The 25,010-nt window shown below is 46.0% G+C and overlaps 1 long non-coding RNA gene across 8 annotated transcripts in view; it reads left to right on the top strand.

The window, feature by feature from the left end:
* LOC128075338 (uncharacterized) overlaps positions 1-25,010 on the top strand; it is a 74,552-nt gene that overhangs the window by 10,753 nt on the left and 38,789 nt on the right. For 4 of the 8 annotated variants that reach the window (XR_008203795.1, XR_008203785.1, XR_008203789.1 and 1 more), the window contains exons 1-2: positions 24,012-24,244; positions 24,423-24,566. This is a non-coding gene — a long non-coding RNA (uncharacterized LOC128075338). Of the gene's footprint in view, positions 1-8,941; positions 9,100-24,011; positions 24,245-24,422; positions 24,567-25,010 lie in introns of those variants that run through there. The other 4 variants (XR_008203797.1, XR_008203793.1, XR_008203791.1 and 1 more) reach the window with 2 other exon arrangements.

Raw genomic sequence — 25,010 nt, 5'->3', positions numbered from 1 at the left:
ATGGCAACACCTCTGGAAAGTTAATGCCGTGGGCGCAGTTTCAGCTGTCATGCTGCCTTGCTGCACCCACTCTGCTCGCTCCCTCCTGCCAGAAGCACGAGCTGAAAAGCTGCCCTGCCTTTGTGGATGCTAACACATGGCTTATTGAAAGTGATCCCAGTGACTCAAGGAGGAGGAAAAACACCATGTTTGGGTTTGAGCCTCCCTTATGAAACACAGGGACAAAAATAGCGTTTTTAGCATTGCCTCTGTAATCTGACTCCTCCATGTTCTCCTGTTGGCTGGTGTCCATCTCCAGTGCTTCTCATGCTTCACAGGCCACTGGGACTTCTGTGTGGACACCTATGGCCAGTGTTGGTGTAGAGCTGCCAGACCAAGGGGCTAATCCCAGAGAGCAGCTTCAGCCTTGGTGAATCATCGGCACACGGCCAGGAGTGAGCTCAGGCTGTGCTGGTTGGATGGCTGCCCCTGGGCTTCTCCACTGGAGATGCACTCTGGGGACGTGTGTCCAAACTGGACTCTACTACTAGTGAGAAACTGCCTTGGCAGGGCTTCGTGTTAACAGCTGTGATCTGCTCAGGATTCGATCTGAGATGAAGAGAGGGTTGGATGTTTAGGTGGGCTTTACCGCTGTTACCTCTCCTGCCTTGACTGCAGCTACCAGTGCATGACAAGGTGGTGAGGGTTCCAGGTGATGCTTTCTTCTTCTTTAACTAGAGAGGAGTCAGGATGAATCATATCTGATCTGAACGGGCCTTTCCATCCTTCTTCGAAACAGATGCTCTGACTAGCCTACAAGTAAATAAATGAACTGTATTCAAGGAAGAGCCAGGAATCCAGTCTTGGGTAAAACACCATGTTTTGGAGATGTGTGTTTTTGTAATGGATGGAGCAGCCAAGCCCTGTGTTGCAATAGAGGGTGTATCTGAAGTCCTCATCAGATCTGGATGTGAATTTTGTGAGTGGCTGTGGGTTAATGACAAGCTAGACTGAGTGCTACTGAAACCTGAACAGTCTCTGCAAGTCAGCTCCACTTCTGGGAAGTAGCTGCCACCGCCATTACCTGCATACTGTGCATAAAGCAGGCCTCTTGTCAAGGGAGAGCTGGAAAATGTGGTTTGCTTTTCCTCTAGGGCCATGTTCATGTATGTCTCTGGGCAAACAAGAGCTGCTAGGGTGAACGTAGGCCAAGTTTTGCTGTGCATGGTTGATGGTGAGCTGTGAAGGAGCTGCTCTGCTCCTTTCCTGGCTGCTGCTGTCCTGAGGTTGTGACAGAGAAGTGTTGGGGCTGTTTCTGTAAACTGTTATACAGCACTGTTGGCATTATGTTGTCCAGATGTCAAGTTAAAAACCCCATCCTTGTCTGAGCTGACCACTTGCATTTTGTAGTGCTTCTTAGAATTTGGGCTTTCTATCATCTCAGTGTTCAGCCTGCGGTGCTTCCTGCTTGGGTTTTTCCTCCTGCTCAGTGGTGCCCAGCGTATGTGTTAGCAATGTGCTGATGGAAGTGATAATTAGGGGATTTGTCATAAGAAATGTGTGAACTTTTATAGCTGTCGTTCAAAAAAAGATTTTTCACAGTCACCTCTTGATTATCTGTGGGTGCCTTATCTGAGTTGCAGATTAAATGTGCTATGCTTTAAAAAAAAGGCAAAACTCTTTCAGAGACATTATAAAGGATGCTGCACAATGATTTTTTTTGTTTATAACATCATACTGCATCTCCAGCTTGATTTTTTTTTTTTCTTCAAAAAGGTATGAAAGCACAGCATTCCATCAGGCTTATTTGTACATATTTATATTCTTTTATTTTTCCTTCTTCTCCCTCAGTACCCCAGATACTGAGAACTGATGGTATCAGTCTGTAGTCTGCGTGGAGGAGGGCTTGTGACATGGCAACCTTTCCCCAGCTGTTTTCTTCTGGTGCTGCATGAGGGTTTCTGTGATGTGATGCTGCACAGCCAGCTGGGCTGGAGAGGAGGAGGGGAGCGCTCTGCTGCAGGAAAAATGTCTGTACCTGAGGGAGTGTGAGCCAGTGGCAAACAGCTGAAGGGATGGGATGCCTCAGAAATCACTAGTCAGGTTGGAGATGTGACAGCTTGCTAACAACGTGTCTGTTCAGTTACAGGGATAAATTGACAGTGGCTTAGCACAAACTCAGCTGCCATCACTCCAGAAGCCCCACTGCTGAATCAGCAAATTTCTGCTCCCAGAATACTGGATGCAGCCAGTGTGCCATTATGATGCATGTCAAGAGACCTGCGTGCTGTTCCTTCCATTAGTCCTTTATGGTTGCCACCCTCTGGAGCTGCAGCTTCTTTTTCTTCTGGGCCTCCTTTGCTTCTCACAGCTTTAGTTTCTGTAGCTCTGAGTGAACCTCCAGAGCAAGATTTGGGAGGAGGGCATGGGGCTGCCTCGCCTCTGCACTGCCTGTGCTGAGGCATTTGTACTTGCTGTATGTGCTCTGCAGCTCCACTGCCTTGCTGTCTGCTACCCCCTGGCCATGTTGGACTCCACTCTCTGCCCCTATGCTTGTCCCCACAGTGACCTAAACCATCCTCTACCCTCCTGGATTTTGGCCATGTTTAAGATCCCTCAATTAAAAAGATGTCCACAAAGTGGTACCTGTTTGCCTTAGTGTTGCTTGAAAAGTTTGAAAGCAGTTCAGGCTTCTCACAGAAAGAAGTAATGCAGAGTAAAATATGATGGTATGGTTACTACCACTAAAACCAAACTTACTGCCCTATACTGATTATAAAGTTATAGTGTTTTTTTTTTTTTTTTTTTTTTTCTTGAGCTGAAGAAATGGAGGAGTAAGAAATTTAAAAAAAAAAAAAAAAAAAAAAGGGGGGGGGGAGGGAGAAAGATGGCATCATTTTATTCCACCCAGAAGATTTCAGAAGACAGCTTCTGGCTGAATTCATTTTCAAGTGCCAGCTGAGAAATGTCAGCCAGCTCTTCTCCTGTCTCATGAAGGATGCTGTGCTTCGTGAAGCTGTATACAAGCAGAACCCAGATCCAGTCCGACCCGTGTGCATGTTGTGGCTGCTCTAGACCATGTCCCTCAGTGCCACATCTACCTTTTTTTTGAACACCTCCCTCAGCAGTCTGTTCCAGGAGGACTTCCCAAGTTCTCCTATTGCCTCCAGAAGAACTTCTGGGCTGCAGGAGAACGTGGTGGGTGGTGGCATCAGGGCAGAACCCCACAGCTGGAGGGAAGTGTTGGACCTGACCTGGGGGACACCAGTGTCCCTGATCTGGGAGGTGGTGGCAGCTGTGCCCCATGTGAATGCACTGCATGGAAGCAATGGAAGGCAGTGGTGTGGACCAGCCCCTGCTTCCCTGAGGTTCTCATGCAGACTTTTTCCCTCATTCTTTGTAACGTGGGGAAGCATTAGAAGCTGGTGGTGTTGCTGGAGAGGTGCAGCCCAGGCTCTGAGGGATGGAGCAGGAAGAGAGGAAACAGAGTGGGACCACAGGGACAGCAAAGCTCTAATGGGCCCTGGAGGCACAAGCAGCACTTCTGTTTGCTGTGCTATTTTGGGAAGTTTTCATAAGGTAAACAAGGGCCCCTCTTGATTCATGGAGGTCGTTAGTGAGTTGTAGGATGGTATTTACATTTCCAAGGTATTTGTGCAAGCTCGCTCACAGACTTGCAAGTTCATGGGGAGGAGGTGACCTTCACTGGTTCTTATTTTGCCCTGCATCAGGGCCGCCTGCTTGACTACAGTGCCTGGGTACTGTAATCAGAATAAATCACCCTTATCAGCACAGCAGTGATACAGTGCTGGAAACAGAACCAGGTACCTGCTCTATGCTTTGTGAAAATGGCATCATGGAGCTGAGTGGGAAGGGGGAGTAGCTCAGGGGGTGGACTCCAGATAGCCTTGGTGAGCCTGTCCCTGGGGTGGGTTTTCCACCCCAGGCAGAGCATTGCGCCTGGCTGGGGGCAGTTCTGACTCTAGTTGTGTGTTTGGGGTGTCCAGAGCTTCTCACAGGTGACTTTTGCCTATCTCAAGTCAGATAAGTATGAATAGCAAGTATTTCCAGGGGGAGAAAAAGAGACGGTGTTTGGTGTTCTGGTTTAGCCTCTAGCAGTTCTTATAGCAATTAAAACTGGTGCATTTTAATATGCTCCCAGCTGTTTCTTCCATCCCCAGGCAAGCTGCACAACACAACTTTTCATTGTGGTTGTCTGATCTGTTTTGGAGGGAGAAAGGTGCTCAGTGAGTAGTGGAACTGTTGAAGAGTGATTATTTTTTTTTTTCTTTTCCCCTGTGGATTTATATGGTACTCACGGTACTGAGGGCTGACTTCAAGTGCACTGTTGTAACACTGAGGAAAATGAGCACATCTTACTAGACTTCAGAGAATCCACTGCTATGGATACCATAATCACAGGAAAAAACTTTACAGTTTGCATGTATTAAAACCCAGCATCTCCTTATAAGAGAGAGTGGCTGAAGGCCGGGTTCTCTGATCCTCAACAAGGTACGATGATAATTCTTTCCCTTACAAGGAGGATTTGCAGAGACCCTGTCCAGCTGTGTATTTTCATGATGCTCGTAGCAGCAGCTTCCTATCTCTGCAGCCGAAATGCTTCAGAGAGGCTTTTCTGGTTGGTGTCAGGGAGAACAGGAGGTTGGGGAGATGTGCAGGAAGGAAAGAGCCTGGAGAAGCCAGTCCTACCCTTGACTGTGAGCAGAGGAGCAGGCTGACTGTGCCTCCCTTCCTGGCCGTGGGGCAGGGATGAGCATGAGTGATGTTTGTGTGAGCCATTCCATGCCCCACATGGATCCTCCACACCCTGGTAGGACAAGCAGAGCGTTTTGCAGTGAGCTGCTTTAAGACTCCCGCACCCCTTCTGTTCTTCCCATCTCAAAGAGATGAAGCTTAGCTTTGAAGCCTTTGAAATTACATCAAAGGACAAGATTTCCAGAGCAGCTCGAGGGACTTGGGTGCTCACATCCCATTGATGGTCAACAGGAGCTGGGTGCTTAATTCCTGGAGGAGCTTTGAAAAGCTTGTTCTACGTGTATGTCCTTTCTGGGGAGGAAATGAGAAGCAGTTGACTTTGCTTTTTTTTTTTTTTTTTTCTGAAGATGAAGCACGATGGCTTTAAAGATGATGTCCAAAACTCAGACTTGCTGTGAAAACAGCCAGTGACTTCTTAAAGGAGAGGCATATGCAACTGGCCTATGACTTTGCCCCATCCAAAAGATGTTAACTCACAATTCAGGTATTGCTCCTTGCTCTTCCCCCACTGCCCCTGTGGATGTAGGGTAACCTTGTTGGGAACCTGAGTGCCTCTTGTTGTGGGGGCTTTTACCCATGGAGACAGCATGTCTTTACTTTTTCTACATTATCTTTTCTAGTATGTCAGTACAATCTGCATCACTTTTTGGCAGGGCTATCACAACAGCTGGCTTCTGCTGGGGAATATGAACTCTGGGTGTTTTAACTCAACCACTCTTGGGGGAGGACTGTAGGGGTAGCTTGCACCTGTTGGGACAGTCCCATTGCCACCAGCACCAGTCACCCTTCTTCTATCAGCTGGCACCCTGAGGTGTAGATGGGCTTGCTGAGAATTGTCAGTGCTGTTTGGTCTGAGCTGATCAGGGGACATGGTGTGGGACTGCTTCAGTCCCACTTCCATGGGAGGGGGCAGGAGGAGGCAGCAGCCAGGGCTGGCTTTGACAGGCTGCCAGGGAGAGGCGAAGGAAACTTGGCCACAGCCTTGCTCTTGTGCTATTTTGGTTCAAGGTAATAACAGGAACTATGCTGTAAATAAGAATAGACAAGTGAAGAATTTCCCGCGTCTGTCTCCAGTCATTTCTTTTCTCGGGAGAAATTATCTTGCTCCAGAAGAGCAAATCCTTCTGTCTGTTTCTTGGAAACTGGGACAATAACACCGAAGGGGAAGAAGAAATTAAGGGATCATCACAAGGGAAGTCAGCAGCACATTGTACGCCAGGTGCCAGAGATACATCCTCTAAAGCAAATAACAGCCCCAGTCATTGCTATCCCAACACAGAGCCACAGGCACTGGCTGCAACTTTTGCTGGCTGGGGCTGTCTAGTGGCTGCCCCCTCTCTCAGGCTGCCAGGTGAGGCCATGCCCTCTCCATGGTTGGCCTTGCATGTCCCTCTCTCCAGTCTGTAACCCAAACTCCTGCTGCAGCCAGCAGCTGTTTCTCTGCTGGCATCCAGCTTCTATTGCAAAAAAAAAAAAAAAAAAGTTCTTGTTCTGTGTTTTTGCTGTAGAGGCTGAATTTCTAGGGGTGCTTTCTTCTTCCCGAAGGAGCCGGGGATCCAGCACCAGATGTGTCATTTTATCAGAAGCCTCAGCAGATGCTTTGAGGAAGCTGCAGGTGTGCTACAAACCTGGTGTGCGTGGCATGTTGCAGAGTCAGCCTGAGGGCCAGCAAAGTGACCTGAAAATGTCCTTCTGCTAGTGGACTTTGTCTCCTGCATGTTCCCATCTCCAGTCAGGGCATGTGCTGTACAAGCGACATGTTGGTGTGGGGTTCTTGGTAAGCTGTCCTATGGAGGTAGCATCAAAAGCTCACCCAATATCGGATGCTGATTTTTTTTTTTCTTTCTAATTCTCAGCAATTTGTGGCTACAGCATAGAGGTGGCTAAACCTATTGCTACTGTCTGTGCAGAAAATGTAGGGAAGGTCAAGCATACCCAGAAGCAAATGCAAGTCTTTTTTTTTTTTTTTTTCCCCTTTAATTGTAAGCATTTTCTATTTTCAAGTTCTTCCATTTTCTCTAAAGTTTAATTATGCATCAACTAAAACCAAAATGTCAAAATATAGAGGGCAATACATTGTCTTGGAAAGTGCATTCATTTTTTTTTTTAAATAGGAGAGAGTAACTGCTATTGGGAATCAGAGATGATGCTCTGAATCAAGGAAGGGCCAATTCTTGTTTCTGCACCAAAATCCCTTACGCCCTATGATCAGAACTCTGGTCAAAGTTTACAAAGTTTGAGACCGCAGAGTGGAGAGAAATGCAAAGCAGCTTGTGAGCTCAGAGGTGTGAAACTGAAGGTGCAGAAGACCAAATCTGATCTGTCAGGTCAGCTTTGTCTGCTGAGATTAAACTCGCGTGAAATCAGGAAACTCAGCTATACAGTGTTTGGACTGCAGAAAATCTAGAAGGACCTGTGAATATCATCACTAACGCTGAGGGAACAGGATACTATGGGAAAGAGGAATCCGTGTGCCTTATGTGAAACCTGGCATAGCCCTGAGAAGCCCAAGTTCTGACCTTCTTGTACCGTTGTTTTTGTGGATGTCTGAAGGATGGTGTGCAAGGTCTTGTTTCCCGTCCACCTCCGGAAGAAGTGATGGCAATTGTGGTGCTAAAGTAACCCAAGCAGTTGTGAAGCTCATTCAGGCCTCTTCCCTAATGCAGCCATAGCTGTGTTGCTGAGGAGCAGAGGGCAGCTGAGTCTGACAGAAAACACTGCAGGAAAAATAGGCAGTGGTTCTAATTTAGGGCTGCTCTTGTAACTTAGTGCACACTGGCAGATTAAAACTTAATGCGGACAATGCAGAAAGGAGCCGTGCTCACCTATCACCTTGCTGAGGCCTGGGTTTTCAAGCAGCTGCTCTACCTCTGCTTGGGCACAGGAGCTTTACAGATTATATCAATTGCCAGACTATGTGCTTGCCAAGCATTCTGGAAGAAGCTCTTTGTGTTTAAAGATATATATATATTTTTTTCCCGGAGTTCATGGTCAGAAACGTGCTAGGTTCAAAGCTTAGTCCTCTGAATACCAGGCTTTTTTCATCAGCATAAGTCTGGTCAAGCACTTAAATGCATGCTTAAGTTTTAGTGCATGCCTAATAGAACTATAAACAGCTTCAGGAGTGTCCTCTGCTGCCCTGCTGAACAGACACAGACCGAAGTGTAAATGTAGTTGTCTCACTGAATCAGAGCACACTGCTAACATGCTCGCACCAGCTGAGACAGAGCAGTGCACTGCCTATGTTAACAAGGTGAGATTTCAGAGTGACATCAGAGGACACAGAGACCTCTTTTTATTAGTGCTTGCTGCACCATGGCATAGCTGCAAAGCAAGAGACTGAGCTGGAGCAGGAGGATCCTGAAACACAGCCTGGAAGGGTCTGGGCCTTTTGAATCTCTGCTCGCCTTCTGTGTAGGCACACAGTGCAGAGGGTTTCTTCTTGTGTGTGCCGTCACACACCTCACTTTCTCATGGTATGACAAATAGGCTACCAAGAGCAGAAAGTAGGACATTTGGCCTCTTTCCTCTATGGGAGGTGCAATGCAGATTGGCTTCCTGAGAACTAGGACAGCACCTCTGAAAGTAGAGCAGCTGGTCACCCTGTTTGCATGTGCCTTACCTTATAAATGTATCCTTCAAAGCTCATGCTGTAAGAGGCATTTTTGGCCCATTTAGGGAAGTGTTTTCTCAAAATAGGGACAAATACACTGGAACTGGCCAAAACCTTTGCTTTTCATTTGGAGTGAAGTCAGAGCTGCATTCGGGGGTGCACTGCATTGTTTCTTGTGTATAGAGTGGTAGCACAGTGGTGAGGCATTTGATTTTCAGCAGCAGGACATGGACGGATGACATTGCCCTGCAGTGTTAGATGATGCTTTACTGCAACAAGGAACGGTTACCAAGTCAAACTTCTGTATGTGTGCATGTGCTTTTAACTATGTTTGATCAGAAGCGAAAATGTGACTTTCACTTAAGATATCTTGAGAAAGTTGATTCATTGCCCTTCACTGAGTTCCTTCTCCAAGTGCAATCAGGTGCATAATGCATGCAACATTGCTGGGGTGCTAGCAATGCTAGGTGGATGGCAGCACACTGAACTGGTCAGCAGGATGTGCCTGGGAAATGAACAGCAGTCAATGTTAGTAAACAGCAGCACAGGGGTGCAAGCCAAGGTGAGGGCACTGCTGTCCTTACTCGGGCACAGCCATTGCTGTTCTCAGACCACTGCAGTCCACAGTAATCTCATGTGGGAGCCTCACCTTGAACCAGAGGTCTCTCAGGCTGGCTGTGCAGTGCTGAAGTCTGGATTCACACTTCTGAGACTTGTCATCCTGAAGGCAGGTATGAGGCTGAAATCGTAGTAGTTAGTGAGGGAGGCTAATGGAAAGGAAAGCCTTCCCATTTTTGCCTCCAGTAAGTGTGCTGTGGTAATGAGCCTGGTGGCTCCAGTTGTAGTGAGAAGCTCGCTGCTGTGAGAGCAGGTCTTTAATCCACATGAAGAGGTGTTTCATAAGCCATATGGGGTGCCCTGATTTGAATATTAATACCCTGAATGCTTATTCAGCTCACAGCCATTTTGCAGAAAATGTGTCTCTGTGGAGCCAGACCCAGCCTGCGGGTGTTCCAGTTTGGGTTTTGTTTTTTTTTCTTGCAAAGACAGTGGCAGGCTGTCCTGTATTTTTAATTCAGTAGTATTATTTAGCCAAGAAGTCTCTGAAGCCATTTTATTCGTGTTATGTAATATTAAATGATTTCAGATTTAATGAAAATGCAAAGGAGGCTATAGGACAGTGGGTTTGGTCCTTTATAGCCAACTGACCTGCTAGCGACGTACTTCATAAAGTTCCTTATACTTCTATAGGGCAACACCTTCTAAAATAAAACAGGAGGGAGAGACTGTGCCAGTGAGCCCTCAGGGTTTTTGAAGGCCTTCAGCACAAACCAAGGATGAAAATTTAATGTGAACTGAGGTGCAATTCTCTAGCAGTGTCAGCCTTGCCATTGTGTTTTTCACTTGGATGTTTGTGGGTAGATCCAGGGAAATTACTGTGACAGCTCTGTTGTGGCACTGCGTTCCACCCAGCTGTTTTTCATCCAGAGTAGAGGTTTCTGCATGCAGAGCAGTGGCAGGCTTGCAGTGAGGGGGATGTCGTGGAAGTGGATGTGGACAACCCAGATCATTTTTAGTACTAGGGCATGCTTGTGATGAAGTTGTAGGAAGATGCTTGGGACAATGCTAGCTGCCTTGTGGAAGATCCTGCCCACAAAACCAGATAGCAAAAACAGTGGGTAAATTGTCACTGCTGTAGCACCATCACAGCACTGGTTTGCTGTCCCCGGTGCTGGGAAGAGATGGACCGGGTGCTGGTTTTATCTGTATGTGACATTTTCACTGCGTTTATTTATATGTGAGGGAAGAGCCTTGCTTATTGCTTTGGACCAAATTAGAAATTTCAACTGCAGGCCTATGACAGAAGCAGTGTTCCCAGGTCAAGCAGACATGCCCTTTCAGAAACTCATGAGGTCTCCCTGCACCTAAAGGACTTCAGTCTAGATGGATGAGTGCTAGCAGAGAGATCCAGACACTGAGTGAATGACTGAAGTGGTAACCTGCTGACAGCAGTGAGAAGACTTACTGGGGCAAGAGCAGCAACACAAATATCATAACTAGAGACAGTGCTTCTGGATGAAGGCCATCTCCCCTGCCTTTCATTTGTGTGGCCACACAGGGTATGTGCATGTAGCGTGAACCTGTATCACTCTGCCAGAGCTTGTGGCCCAGCCTGGGGTGGATACCAGTGTTCTCACTGCCTCTGGAAGAACAGGCATGGGTCAGATGAGGATGCACATAAAGGACTTGTGTTTCCACACCACTATCTAACCCCACCAGAGAGTGGCCAAGCTACTTCAGGGCAGCATGTGACAAAATCAAGGGCTCTGATTTCTGTCTTGAAGATTTTCACGAGGCTTGCACAGATGGCTTTGTCTTGATTTCAAATGGTCTGCTTGGTTCTGATCATTCAGTTACTATAAGGAGATAGTTAAGATCTTCTGTGATGAGGAAGAAGAGTGTGAAGTTTTTGGGGGGTGGATGGGTGAGAAAATCAAGCCAGGTATAACAAACAGTGCTAGGATGCAGGAAGGTTTCCTTCCTTGGGAAACACAAAGCTGGAGGCTTGGAAGCTTCTTTAGATGAACTGTGGCCAAGGCTGAATCAGGAAGTGGCAGAGCCTCCTGTGAAGTGACAAATCTGAGGAGAGGGATTTGTTTTTCCTCCTTCAAGGAGGTGCAGAAAGTTGTATGAAAATGACACATGCTTAAGCAAGGTTTTGGCGTTTGTGCTCAGCCTTGTGGTTCATTTCCTTATTCACTCAAACGTACGAAGAGTGAACAAATGTTTGGTAAACAGGAACCTAAGGTTTCAGCGATGAAAAGCTTTCACCCTCACCCACAGAGCTGCTTGCAGTGTTGGAAATGTCTTCCACACAGTGATGCGTTGTCTCATGCCTGAGATGCTGTGCTGCATGGCTCCAGCTCTTGCCCCACAGCATTGTGTCTCCCTCCCTCAGAGCCCCACAGCAGGAGCCTGGTGGGCAGAATGCCTTTTGCTGCTAAGGCCTGGATTAGGGGGAGAAGCTGACAGCGAGGTGGCCTCTCTAGATCATCCTCTGTGAGTGTTGGCAAGAGCAGAGTTGGAAAACTTGCTCGGCTTTTCATGGGCTTGGTTCAGTCTATGAATAACTGGAGAGCTCTCCAATCAGTGGAGCTGTTGGGCCAGGTATTTTCAAGCACTTTATTTGGTGGTTTCTTTTTAGTGTGGCTGCTGAACAGGGTGGACAAAATAGAGAGGAACCTTTCATGCCTCAGCATTCTGCAGCATCCGGCGTTTTCATGAAACCACAAAGGACCTTAAAGAAGGAAGAACAAGCACTTGGTTTATAGGCATTTAAATGGACAAAACAAAGAAGGAGCTGTGCTGTTCAGTGATCTCCCAGAGTCAGGGAATCCGAAGGCAAGGGTTTGCAGGACCTCAAGGCTGGAGCCTATTCTGCCTGGGCTGCAGTCTGCATAAGCCCACCTTTAATTGTGCTGCCCCTGGGGCTGGTAGAGCTGGTGCTGTATGGCTAGTATTCAGCTCAGTCTTGCTGTTTATGTTTAAAAGCCTCTCTAGAAGATGACTGCAGCCCTCTGCAGCTGTCTGGGGTTTCATCCTGAGCAGAGATGCATGGGAAGCTGGGAGGCAGGGTTCTGCAATATGTGCTCTGGCTTGAGCTGCAGGGGCCCTGGGGCCCTGGTTCAGTTCTTTGTGCAAGTGTATAGTGAGAGGCAGCACTGAAACAAATCTGGTGGCAAAAGCAGGGAGACTGCTGCTCCCACAGTTAGTCCTGGTGCTTTTTATAGAGCATTGCACTGTAACAGTGGAGCTGGGAGGAAAAGGGTGGTAGTACTGTGTGCTGCTTAATCAGCCTTGCTCATCTCTCCTCAATACCCAAGTCAACCAAAGCGCAAAGCGAAAGCAATTGTGCAGCAAAAATGTAATGTTGGGAGTTCTCTTCCTCACCTAAAACTAGTGTCCCTGAATGCAGCTCCTGGTCTTGCTGGAACAAGTCCTCACTGCTTGCCCATTCTGCTTTGTTCTTTGGGCCATAGAAAGCCACCAGCTGCAGCTACAGGATTCTGTGCAACCAAGGAATAGGTGATCCACAGCAAAGTGAAGCTTTTCTGTCTCATTAAGGCTTCCCAGATCCCTGCTTTCTCTTCTCTGCTGGTGGTCGAGTATCATTCGGGAAGAAACGCTGGAGGAGACGGAATTGATGAATAAGGTTTGCTCGTGTTTTCTAGTCACCCAGGGCCTCTGGACACCTCACTGAAGTGTACCATTAATGACTGAGACATTTAGGCGTAACCAGCGAGCAGCATTAGGTGTGTGCTTCCACACCTGCAGCACATGTTTCCAGCAGGTGGGCTAAGCATGTCCCACAGCCTCCCCTCACCGTAGGGTTATTCTCACCTGCACGGTACAGCAAGGTGCCAGGCAAGTGCTTTCCTTCCTTTTGCAGAGATTGTTCATTTCTAAGTTTCCTGAAAGCTCCAGATTTCAGACCCTGAGGTAAAAGGCTTGGCTGTGTGCACCACTCTCCCTGTCTGACCTGAAGCACAGCCAGATCGCTTCCAATTAACCTGAAAGGAAAACTTGGGCCTAAGAATATTTTAGAAGTCTTTAGAAGGGTGAAGACTGAATCAAGAGCTAACGTTTTGTTACCAAGCTCTCTCTGTTCATAGAGCTCCAGTAAAATTTTGAAGTTGTTCTTTAGGTGCAGAAGAGACCTCATAAATTCTGGTACTTACAGAATCTCTGAAAAATATCTTTTCTTTGAGAATGTTTTTGTTGAAACCTAATGAAGAGCATGTGAGGAGCTTCCAGGGCAAAGGTGCAGAGACACAGTCTAAGCAGTCTCAATGGTTTTCATCAGCTTAGTGGAAAAAAGAATTATATGTTGCACAAGGGTATCTTTTCAAAAAAGGCTCGTTTATAAGTTTCCACATTACGTAAGTGACTTAAAGCTTAGGACTGAGGAGACTAAAACATACTTTGGCCATGCCACCTTGCCTGGACGGGCACCTACATACCGTGCTACCTGATGTGATTCCCACCATGTGACTTCAGCTGAGTACATATGAATTGTCTTCAGTGCTGGTTTTGTGGAAAAATTTAAACTTGCTCCTGGTGGTTTCCTTTTCTAGACCGTTGCACAGATCCATGGGGCTTGTACAGAATTTATGTAGAATGCACACGAGTGTTGGATGTGTATCCTATACAATTGTACCATTATCTGGTACATAAAAATACAGAATTCTTACTTTATGTTCCCTTCTAATTGAATTCCTATAGTGAATGCCAGATGTTCCTGTTCAGCAGTAGCATGTACTTATCAGCTGAAAGGATTCTAAAAAGCTGTAGGATTGATGGGAGATGACCAGAAGGTCAGTGTGGTCTCCCAGGTTAGCATACGTGGGGATAACTGCAAGCTCAGTAGCACTATCCCAGATCTGAGAATATCCTAGGCTTTGGCTGGTGAGTTCCATCAGGCTAGGTAATACTTCCTATTTCCTGTCCAGGATGAGCTGGAGTTTGAGTAGACCTTGACACTAGCCATTTTAGAGCATCTGCTTATCTAAAAGCCCTGGTCAGAAAGTAGATGAAATTTCCAGACCTTCCAGTCATTATTTTTGATGGCTAAGTTTCTGTGGACCATATCTTTAATGTTATCCTGAAATATATTTTGGTGTGGTGTAAGTGCTTTATCACTGAGAGACAACACAAAGTGCCTCAGGCATTAGGCAGGGGACCAAATCTTGTCCATGGGATGAATATGTGCAGTTCCTCTTGACTCTTCACTATCTGAAGGTCAAGTCTGACCCACAGTCTCCTACAAAGCTGAAAAGATAAGAGTGCTGAAGATGTGGTAAGAGGGCAAAGGTAGTTATCAGTAGTTTCCAGTTTCTTTGTTCTGGCAGTGGGGGGGTAGCAATGTACATAAGAGGAGACAGATGGATCAGACTGAGCTGGGTTTCTAGTTGCTGGAGTGTTGAGGCATTCTGTTGTCTTGCTTTAAGTGGCTTTGAACTCCTGCGTAGCCCTTTTTGCTAAGACCAGGCCCAGTTGTGCCCTTGACTGACTGTACATTGCTTCTGCTGACTTAGGCAGGTCTGTCTTGCAAGCAGGCTGTTCTGTGGTGAGGATAAGGGGCGTGCAAGAGGCATTCAGGTGCTCTGCCCCTGGTCTGCAAAGACCTCTCTGTGTGTAGCCCTTCATGCAGACATCAGTAAGTCAGCAGTATTCAATGCTATCTGCTAAACAGTGATGCTGAGAAGGCAAACACCTTAAGAAACTCAGTCTTACGTGTGGAGACTACAAATGGAGAGCATGCTGAGCCTTTGGGCATGCTACTAGGGATAGCCAGGGTGCTGGTCTGCCAGCAAGTGCTGAAGCTTTTGGGTTTTGGAGACCTGTGTTCTCCAGCCTTGTGCTTTCTGCGTACAGAAAGATGAAGGGATTCCTAGACACTGGGAACAAACCAGCTAAACCCACCTGAATGAAGAGCAGGGCACCCTAAGAGAACTGACCTTCCCCTAGCCTTTTTGCTGTTCAAGATCTCCTACAGTGGATCCCTTCACAAAACTCTTCCTGCTCCTTACAGGAGAATTGAATCCATGCTGTTTTGTGCAAAGGGGCTCTGATGAAATATCTCACAAACTGGAAACAAGCCTGGTATTTTCCTCTCTAACTGTGCCTTTCCAATCTCTTACTCTTCTGTCCTTACTAGGTCACAGCAGAATGCTAGGTGGCAAAGGCACATGGTGAGCACACACAGGTGTTGTACAACCTGCCTTGTGTTGCTGTGCCTGCTCTGCCAGGTTTGTGGGCTCCAACAGGAGGCAGTTACCATTTCTGAACAAAAAAAAAAATACCCGACAGGATTCACATGCTTATCTCCAGACTGCACCCTCCAAGCAGTTGCTCTGCCCTAGCAGATGGCCCCTTCTGCCTTGGGCTAAGCTTGGTGCAACCTGCAGTATGGGGGTGGATAGCAGCCTGGAGCAGCAGGTAGCAAAAGCTGAAAGGATTTGCATTTAGTCTGAAGCATGGAGTGAGCACTGTAGTCTAGAAAGGGACAGGCTCACAAGCCCCATCCTGAGGAAAGCCTCCTGGGCAGTTCAACAGGATGCAAAATAAATTACTATGAAGTCCACAATACTTAAATAAATAAATTGGCATGTATTTTATGGGGGTAGGATTTCTGAGTTAGCAATAATCTTCCTATTAAACTGGATGGAGTGACATAATCTGGTAGGAGAGGCTGTCTTTCTCCATTTAAACTCAAAAAGGCTTCCCCAGAAGGACAAAGGCCAAAGCTGTATGGGGCACCGTGCAGCTCTGGTGCATGCTCTTGGTGATGTGGGGCTATCCCAAGGCAGGGTCCCCCTCCTCCATGTCCAGTGGTTGAATCTTGAGGATACCTTCCCACTGGGTGCTGAGCTAAGCCTCCAGATTGCTCCGTGTAGGACCCCAAATAGCCTCCAAATGGCAGTGGATGCCCCAAAATGGCAGTGGATGCCCCAAAGCTGCTACTAACTGAATTTGTTCTTTGCAGGCAACCCTTTTTCTCTGGGTGCCAGGATGCTGCTTTGTGGCAGCTAATGACTCAGGCCAGAACTGAGCTGATGATTTATAAAGGAAAGGCTTTGTATCTGCTGCCTTAAGCGCCTGCCTTGCCAACTTGCCTTTCTCCCTGACCTCTCTTCTGATCCCCTTGCCACTCACGTTCTGGGCATTTTCAGCTACTTCTGAGCAAGGCATTAATGTAGATAAATATGACGGCAAGGAAGTAATGGCCAAATACTCTCTGCATCATCTATATGCAGTGGTTGGAGGGTGATTTTTCATTTCATACATCATTTGCAATTTCAGCATGTGGCAATTCTGCAAAATGAGGCAGGAGAATTGAAGAGCTGGAGAGCTCATCCTTTGTTTCCACTGTTCCCACACCATGAGCACCAGCGTGTGGTGGTTACTCGGTGGCAATGGGACAAGCTCATGTGGTTCTTGCTCCGACCTCATGATAGCCACGTTGGGCTCCTTCTTTCTCTTTATCCTTCTGCCTCTTTTTTTCTTTTCTCATCTTGAGCACGTCTGTGTACAGTTAACCTACTTTCCCACCCACCCTAAACTTCCACCTCACTGTGTTCTGTATTTTTTGGTATAATTGGTCCCAGCATATCGAACACCACCAGCCCTCTCCCCTAACTCCTATAAGAGCTCATACACCAGTGAAATAATCTTTCCCACCTGGGCCACTCTTGTAGTTTCATATCACTTAATCCTCCCCTGTGAGCTGAAGAAGAGTTTAAGGTAACATCTGCTCAGCTTTATATTAGTTGTGTTCATACTGATGGTCCCTTGGTTCTCATTGCTAAGCAAGTAAGGGGAACGTCTCTGCAAGAGTCCCACATTTTCTGGGAGATAACAAATTATACCAGGTTAACCCTGCTATTAGAGGCCTCATTAAAATCAAGGATGTAGGTTCAGTAAATTTTCTCTCCCAGCCCGCTGTGCTTATTCCGCTTGCCTATTTTCTTCCTGAGTTTCTTCCTGGATTAATTTTCTCCCTGTCACTGATGGGCTGAGAGCGAGGAGCAGGGCCCCTTTCCCCTGTGGCAGAAGCTGCAAGCTCACATCTCCCTGCAGCTGGTAGTAACTGCCTGTTGGCCTTGCTGCTGAGCCATGTGCCAAGTTTTCTGCTGGAGAGCTACTGAATTGCTGTTCCTCAAAGCCAAGGAGCATCCTGCTGTGGTGCCCACCGACTCCTCCTGAAAGCTATGGGTGAGAGGAGTCTGCAAAGTGTTGGAGAGACCTGCTTGGTCCCAGGGGCATTTTGAAGGTCATCCTCTCCATCACATTGCAGGACTAGGGGGGGAACTAGTAGGTGTCTTTCTGAAGATCTCTACTCTTTGTGGTGTCTTATGCCGGGTGAACTCATTCATTTTAACGGTATGTTGCTGCACTCCTTGAAGTGAGCCATCAATTGATTTTTTCAGTGACTTTTTAATGTGTTTGTTCCTTTTTTTTTTTTTTCCTGAGCAACAGCACAGGCGCTGCCGCGTTTGGCAGAAGAACAAAGTCTCATTGTTCAAAGCCTGCACACTCCAGCATCAGCTGGGACAAACGCGATTGCGCTCTTCGACCTCAATCTCCAAAGCAAACTGGACAAAAAGTGTAAAAGCTCAAAATCCCAAGTTACAAAAAAAAAAAAAAAAAAAATCCAAAAACCCCTCACCTTTACCTTGTCTCTAGAGGACTCTGTCAAGTCCAGTTTTTCATCTTTTTGTTAGGAATATCTCTTCAGAAACCTGAAAATAGCATCTCCTCTTCTCTTGATTTGTCCCCTTTGGACTGACCCAGCTCACCACATCCATTTGGTTATGCAGCTCAGCCATCAGCACGTGTCTACCCACCACTGGATGTTGTGCTTGCTACTGCATCTGCTCAGGGACAGCCACAGGCAGGACTTGGGGTCGTGCAGGATTGGTTTAGGAGTAGTCACAAAAAGTAAACCTGCTATTAAATTTTTTCACAGCCAAGTGGTGGAAATAACCTTCCCTCAGGCTCTTGTCTGTCAGGTTGCAAATGCTGAGGCAGGTGCTGGGGTTGATACCTTGGCTCTTGCACAGCTCCATCGTGCTGCGCAAGCCCAGGAGAATGGGCTGATCCTTGTCTTGCTGCAGGGCTATTTTCTGCAGTTTATTTTCTCCTGTTCTCTCTGTGCTAGTTTTAGCTGAGAGGTGCTTGCTGCCTCCTCAGGAAGCTGTCAGGTGACTTGCTATTAAAAGTGCTCAGGAATCCTGCCCTGAATTTTAGCTGCCTTTTTGCTTTTTTATTTTATCTATTTATTTTCCCTGCTAGTTTTAATCCTACCTTTTTCATGCAAGAAAAGTCCATTTATCTCAATATCTTTGGGATGTTTTGGACTATAATATTTTCCCCTTGTCTGTCCTTGGTAAAACTGATGGATGCACAGGTATATTAATTTGAAACTGGCTTTTAACCAATCAGAACAAGCAATGCTAGGATAAAGTTTCTTACATCAATACAGTGCTTGATTTTCCTGTCATAAATGTACCTGGAAGAAAAGGCACCTTTTCTGACATGCTTATCTACATTTCAGAAGCATGGCAGGGTGTTACTTTGCCAACGTGTACCTATATAATTTTTTTCCCCATAAGCCAGTTTTCTCCTTCAGTCCTTCAGATGGTCACTCTATCCCAGAGGTATCCAGAAGGAAAGATTGCACAAGAGTGATGAGATGGTTACTTATGTCTCTTCCCTGGGATATATCATGCAGCCCAAAATTGTCCTGAAACTTCATCTGTTGGCATGACAAATTGTAAACTCATGTCCAATTTCCTGTGTGCTAACCCTGCAAAGTCTTTCACTGCATTTGGATCTCCTCCTCCCATAGGATGTCTTAATTTTGGAATATGTCCTCCCTGGACATATTAGTCTGTGTGTCCTTCCATCTAGGTCATTTTCTCCCCAGGTCCCACTTTTTTTTTTTTGTCCTTTTGTGTTACGTTCCACTCCTTACCAATGTTTGCTTCTCCTCCCCAGTGTAGTATCAATTGCAGTTTTAATACTTTTTCTGGATCATTAATGAAGATGGTAAATAAAACTTAGGCTAACACCAGTAATATTTCTAGTAATAACGCTACTGGATGCCTCCCTGCAATGTGACAGTTTGTTGTTGATCGCTATTCATCACAGAGACTGAACGTCAGTGTCCCTGTGTGGGGTAATTTATATTCATTTAACATAATTCATCACAGAATCAGAGAAAAACATGGCTAGGAAGGACCTCAAGAGGTTGGTTTCAGAAATATTCCTGACGTTTTCAGCCTGCTATTAAATGCCTGCAAGGAGACAGGACTCGCATCCTTTCCAGGCAGTCTTGTTCTTGCACTTCGGCCTTCCCCAAGCACCTGACCTTAATCTCTCATGCTGCAACTCAAGCCTGTTGTTTCTTGCATCCCTCAGGGTGGATATATTTGGAGAACAGCTTATTGCCTCTTTTTCTGGATTTATGCTTTGCACTGTTGGATATGTGCGTCTCCTCCAGGCTCCTTGCTGGGGTAGACAACCTCCTTAGAACAAGCCTTTCCTCAGAAGTCCTGTTTCCCAGACGTTTCATCCTACTTTCTTCTGGATTCTCCTGAGATAAATATTGCTTCAGTGCTGGGTAACATGAAGGGTTCAGCTGTGTGCTTCACAGACTCAGCTCCTCTCAGCCCTGGTATCGTGATGTCTGTGTAAGACAAAATGGCCTGTTGTTGTTGTTCATTTCAGATTTCTGAGTTGCTGTACTGCTCCACATCTGCCCAACAGGCTGCCTCTTGTTTTGTCCTACTGCAGCTGATTGTACCTACATCTAGGCACAGCTTTGCTTCCCTCCTTACTGAATTGCATCCTATTTTTTCAAACCTTTCATCTGTCACATCAAGATGATTTTTAATTCTAATCCTGTTCTCTCACATCTTGTAGCTCGTCTCAGCTTGGTGCCATCTGCATACCTAATAAGGGTGCTTGTTATTCTATCATCCAGTGGTTAATAAAAAACAGTGAATGAAATGGGAGCAGGCTGGAGCCCTGTTGAACCCTACCTATCCCTCCCTATATTTTGCCAATGACACCTTTCTGAGTACAGTTTTCCTGCCAGCTTTGCCTCCTTCCCTCAGAGGGACTGTCAAGGTCATGTTTCCTTGGCTTCCTTCTTGTAACATGAGGTGAGGCAGTACCAAAGCTCCAACCAAAGTCAAGATGTAAGACTTCTGCTTTGCCTCTATCTGCAAGCCCTGCTGCACGATGAAATTAGGTCAATTTGATATGATTTGCTCCTGGCAAATCAGCACTGGCTGTTCCTTTTCTCTTTGTTGTTTCCTAGGTGCTGATGATTAGTTAGCTTAATTATTTGTTCCAGTGCTTTTCCAGGAACCAAAATTGAGCTGACTGGCCATAATAACTGCCTTGCTCCTCATTTCCCCTTTCTGCAGCCAGACAGGGAGCTGCTCTGTAAGGAGCCCTGTGGCTCACGACGGCCCCTCCTAGGCCAGCCCCTTCTCAGAGCTCCTCTACAGTGATGCCAAAGCAATACTTTCCTTACCCCTCCTTTGACTACTGCTTTAGAGCTGGAATATTCTGCTCATCTTCCTTTTCTGTTCTAGTTATGCATCCTTTGCACGCCTTTCTCAACTTTATCCCTACTTGTATGTGCTAAACATTTGTGCCCATCCTTAGTCATTTGCACATCTCAGTTTTCTGTTGGCTTCCTCCTTGTCTGTGAGGCCACTGCAGATTTAATGACTTGGCAAGCTGACCTTGCACTGTTTCTTAACCTTCCTTTGCACTGGCACGACTTCATGTTTTTGCCACTGTGTTGTTGTTTTTTTTCTGCAGAAAATCTCAGCACTCTTGAAAGCATTTGTCCTGGAACTTGTTTCCCTGAGATCTCTCTTACCAGTGTGCTGGGTTACGTGGTAATATCCATGGTGCTCAGCAAATCCTCTTAATGGGAAAGTGTAGAAAACAAGACTTTCAATGAAATTGCGGGCTTCACCCATTTCCAAATAGACTTTCCCAACCTGTGTATACTTCTTGTTTTCTCTTTGTCTCTTAGCAGAATTGAGCGCCACAAGCCAAATTCTGACCTCATTTACACCAGTAAAATGTGAATCTGTTCCAGAAAACTGCTAAAGTTGTTTTGGGCTTACAGTGATGAAAATGAGAGTGGAATCTGCCTCATTAATTCCCCCAATCCACAGAAAGTAAATGAATCCAAGAGGAAATAGCTCTTCAGAAGGGACCCCTGGAAAGAATTAGAGACTGACTTAATGGGATTATGGGAGAAAAATGCTTTAACAAATCCATATCAATCCTCTCTTCAAAACACTCACGGGGCCAAAATAAAGAAAAACACTGTTTTGGGAAGGAAAAGGTTAAAAAGCTATGAAAACAGAATCTCTCAGCCTGTTCTGATGATAATAGTCCCATTGCAGAATAAGTGCAACCCAGAAAGGCTGAGTCAGCAATACCATACCTGATGTTTCATGTTGGGCTGTGGAACTTAGAGAGAAGAAACTCAAATTTCCCATTTTAACCATGAGGTCCTTCTGCAATTTTGGGTTCAATAAAAGACAGGTGGAGATCAGTCAGCATTACAAGTAGGGATGGGTGGAACAGGTCTGGCAGCCAGAAACCTTTCTCCTTGTCGCCTAGCCAGTCGGACATTCAGCCTCCAGAGTGTGCTTTGGCTTTTTATTCTTCTGTTAATTAGCATCTTCTTGCCATTACCCCTCAATACCGTGTATGGCACCAGAGCTGGATTTGCCACAAATAGGCGTAGAAGACCCTGCTTCTGCAACGTTACAGGATGTTTCAGCAGCTGCATGGTGATGGCCTGCCTTTGTGCAGTCAAGTGGAAGAGAGAAATATTCTGAGCAACTGGCAGGAGAGTCTTCCAACCAGGCAGGCACATTTGTGTGCTGATAGAAAGAAAAGAAGGAAAGAGCGCAAGGCTCATCCTGTGCCCATTTGTAACAGCTGGAGGCAACATGAGCTGCTACCCACACATATGCACTGCCTTCTTTCATCTCCCTTCCAGGTGGCTTTCTCCATTTGCCCAGCTACCCTGGTCAACCTGAATGAAGTGCTAGGACAAAGTAATTAAAGCATTGTCTCCTCTGTTTATATTAAGAGCACACCGTTATCAAAGGCAATCCTGCATTGAGGATGCTGACTTTCTATTCTGGTAGTCTGATGATCTTTGAGGAAGAGCTGGGCTTTATGCGCAGATGCCCAATTTCCAAGGAAAGCTGGGCTAAACAAAAGCATTCACAGGGGAAATACAAGACTGTGGGAAGTCTGCAAAGCCCTTCCTATGCTGAGAGATTTGAGTGGACTGATGTATTTTATGTAATTTAGAAATTATAAGGTTGCTTGATATCAGCAAAGAAGAGCTGTGGCAGGAAAGAGATTTCTAACTGGGGACTTCAATTCAGAGAAAAACACATTGAGCAATTCAGTGGCTAGAAGTACAGAAAGATGTGCAGACCAGAAAAAGTTGCACCTCTTGTAGGAGAATAGCTAACCAGAGAAATGGCTTTTCTAGCACCCTCCAGACCTTTCAGTCTTGCAGCCAAGAAGAGGTGGCTTTCTAACAGATGCATGGCAGCTCATAGGGAAGTCCTGGGTCTGTTTCAGAAATGACTGGCAAGGTTCCCTGAATCCCTTAAGCAATAGGTTACACTTGAGGATTGTAACGGTCTCTGCTGACCTTAAACAATGAATTTCTGACATTCAGCTGTTTTCAAGCGTAGCATTTTATTGTATAGCAGTTTGGGATCAAAAATAGCTGTAATCAGTGAATCAGTGTAAACAGGAAAATTAGCAATGTAGTTGCTTCAGCACCCCTTGTGCTCCTTAATTTGATAGTTCTTTATGTTATGTCCTTACGTTTTTTAGTGTGCTGCAGGACTGTGTGTTGGACACAGAATCACATTACAGGAGTAATTGGGAGGCAGCTGGGGAGTTTTGGCAGCTGGGAAGGGCACAGCAAGCACTCTTGGCTCTTTGGGAGGTGGTGTGGATTTGTGGGATAAGTACATTGACTGAATGCTAAGATCATCAGAAGTGAAAGTCAAAAGGATTGACAGTAATATTTGTCTCATCTTGAAGTTATCACTTCCAGAAGAGAACAACAGCATACAGTGAAATAGGAGCTACCTTTCGGCCTGCAGACTGGTGATCTCTCAAATCTCGCAGCAAAATGTTTTTTTCAGTGCAGCTTGATTAGTTTATACCCAAAGTATAGCTGCTGTTTGCAATGATGTTATTTACAGAGGCTTAAGGCCAAATACTTGAGGAAAACCCTGCTGTTACAGGGCACAGTTCTTGCTTGGTCTGTGTGTGCTGTGGAGGTTTGCATTGGTCTAGAACCAGTGACCACATCCTCAGTAAGGTACAGCTGAGGTAGACTTTGCTTCACTTGCCACAGTTATTCTGTCTTTGGATATTTGCTCTCCTGTGCAAATCCTAGAAACTGCTGCTCTGCTCCTTCGTTGCCCATTAAACCTTGCAAACAGCCAGTGCATGAGCATGGTTTAAGGGAGGGAGGGGAGTGAAGCTGGGGCTGGGAAGGCAGAGCAGGTTTAGTTATCAGCTGCTGTGAAAGGGATGGGGGCCTGTACAGATAAGGTGCCTCTCACTAGCATTTTCATTTGGATGAGAAAAACAGCTGTCCTGGTTGCGCCAGATAATTGCAGTTTGATGAGGCGCAGGGTGTGGCAAACTGGTCTCCCCTTGGGGGCACTGTGCTGGCAGAGAAGATCCCCACAAGAACCGAAGGTTCTCCAACTAGTGGTGGATGCTCAGGCTGTGGCTCTGAGCGGGAGCCATCTGCAAGTAAAACTTACTGCAAGCTGACCAGTGTTGCTCTTATGCTTCTCTATTTGCTGACGTAGATGTAGCCTCTACCCTCTATGTCTGTGTCACAGTCAAAACACTCTACTATCGCTTATTTGTCAAGATCATAAAGATTAAGTTAATTCATATTTCAAAGGGGCCCTCCAAAGGAACTGTCTTTGTCGTAATGTGATTATCAGGAAGGCCAAAGTCTTTAGTCTCTGCCCTGTGACTTCTTGAGGACGTGAGGCTGCCTCTCCACTGAGAACCAACTCATTTCTTTTCTCTCAAGTTTTCTTATTTAATATCCTTGCCCTGAGTCCGGTTTATGCTAATTAGTTACTAACTGGTGAGGATTAATGCAGAGGAAATATAAAGCTGTGAGGTTACATGACAGTCCTGGGCTTGGTTGTCAGAAGCCACTGTAACCTTTCATTCTCTTCAATCAGTATCGCCACAGCTGTGATTTCCAAGGTGAGATGTGAACTTCCAGGAGATCTGAAGGCTCAGCAGTAATCAAAAAGATCTGCAGTCCTATTTATTGTGCTGTAATTACTTTATTTAGATCCATTTTGTTTTATTGATCTTTGGTTCCTCCTCGTCAGCTTAGTTTTAATTCTTTCTTCTACATTCCCTTGTCTCCTGCTTGTAGAGGCAACTCAGAGGACTTCCAGCCACCAGGGCCAAAGTCTCTCTGGCACTGTCCTACTGGCATGTCCCTGGTGGAACTATGCTGGAGGTCACTGCGTATCAAACGGGGATGATCCATGCTCAGGTGAATGCATGCTTTTCCAAGGTGAGTACTGATGCTCTCTGCCACTTCTTTTGACTCCCTGTGATGTCCTGGACACTCAGCGTTATTTAAGATCTTACATCACTTTTCACCAATGGTTGTTAGCACCATTAGCTACTATTAGGTGATCATACATTTGATTCCCTGAACTTTACATTATCTCTTTGATTTAATGTAGATAAACTGTTGGGTTTTTTTATGCTGCTAAATATTATTAGAGGCTGACTCTCCCAGCCTGTGCCAATGATGGGCAAATTGAATCCTATTTTATGTGTAATTTCTCAATCAGAGAACAAAGTGCTTTGGCAATCTGGATCAAAGGCACCAAGTACAAGTCATTATTATTGTTGGAATAGTGAAGTGAGCTCCTGGAAAAATCGTGCTGACTTCTCCTTTGTAGGATGCCTGCGCTGTGGAGCCTTTGATGTCTAATGGTCTGGCACCATA

The sequence above is a fragment of the Tympanuchus pallidicinctus genome, unplaced genomic scaffold (assembly GCF_026119805.1).
Source record: "Tympanuchus pallidicinctus isolate F22 unplaced genomic scaffold, pur_lepc_1.0 scaffold1, whole genome shotgun sequence".
Taxonomy (NCBI): domain Eukaryota; kingdom Metazoa; phylum Chordata; class Aves; order Galliformes; family Phasianidae; genus Tympanuchus; species Tympanuchus pallidicinctus.
Note: the sequence above shows the minus strand (reverse complement) of the source record. Positions and strands in the feature narration are given on the sequence as shown.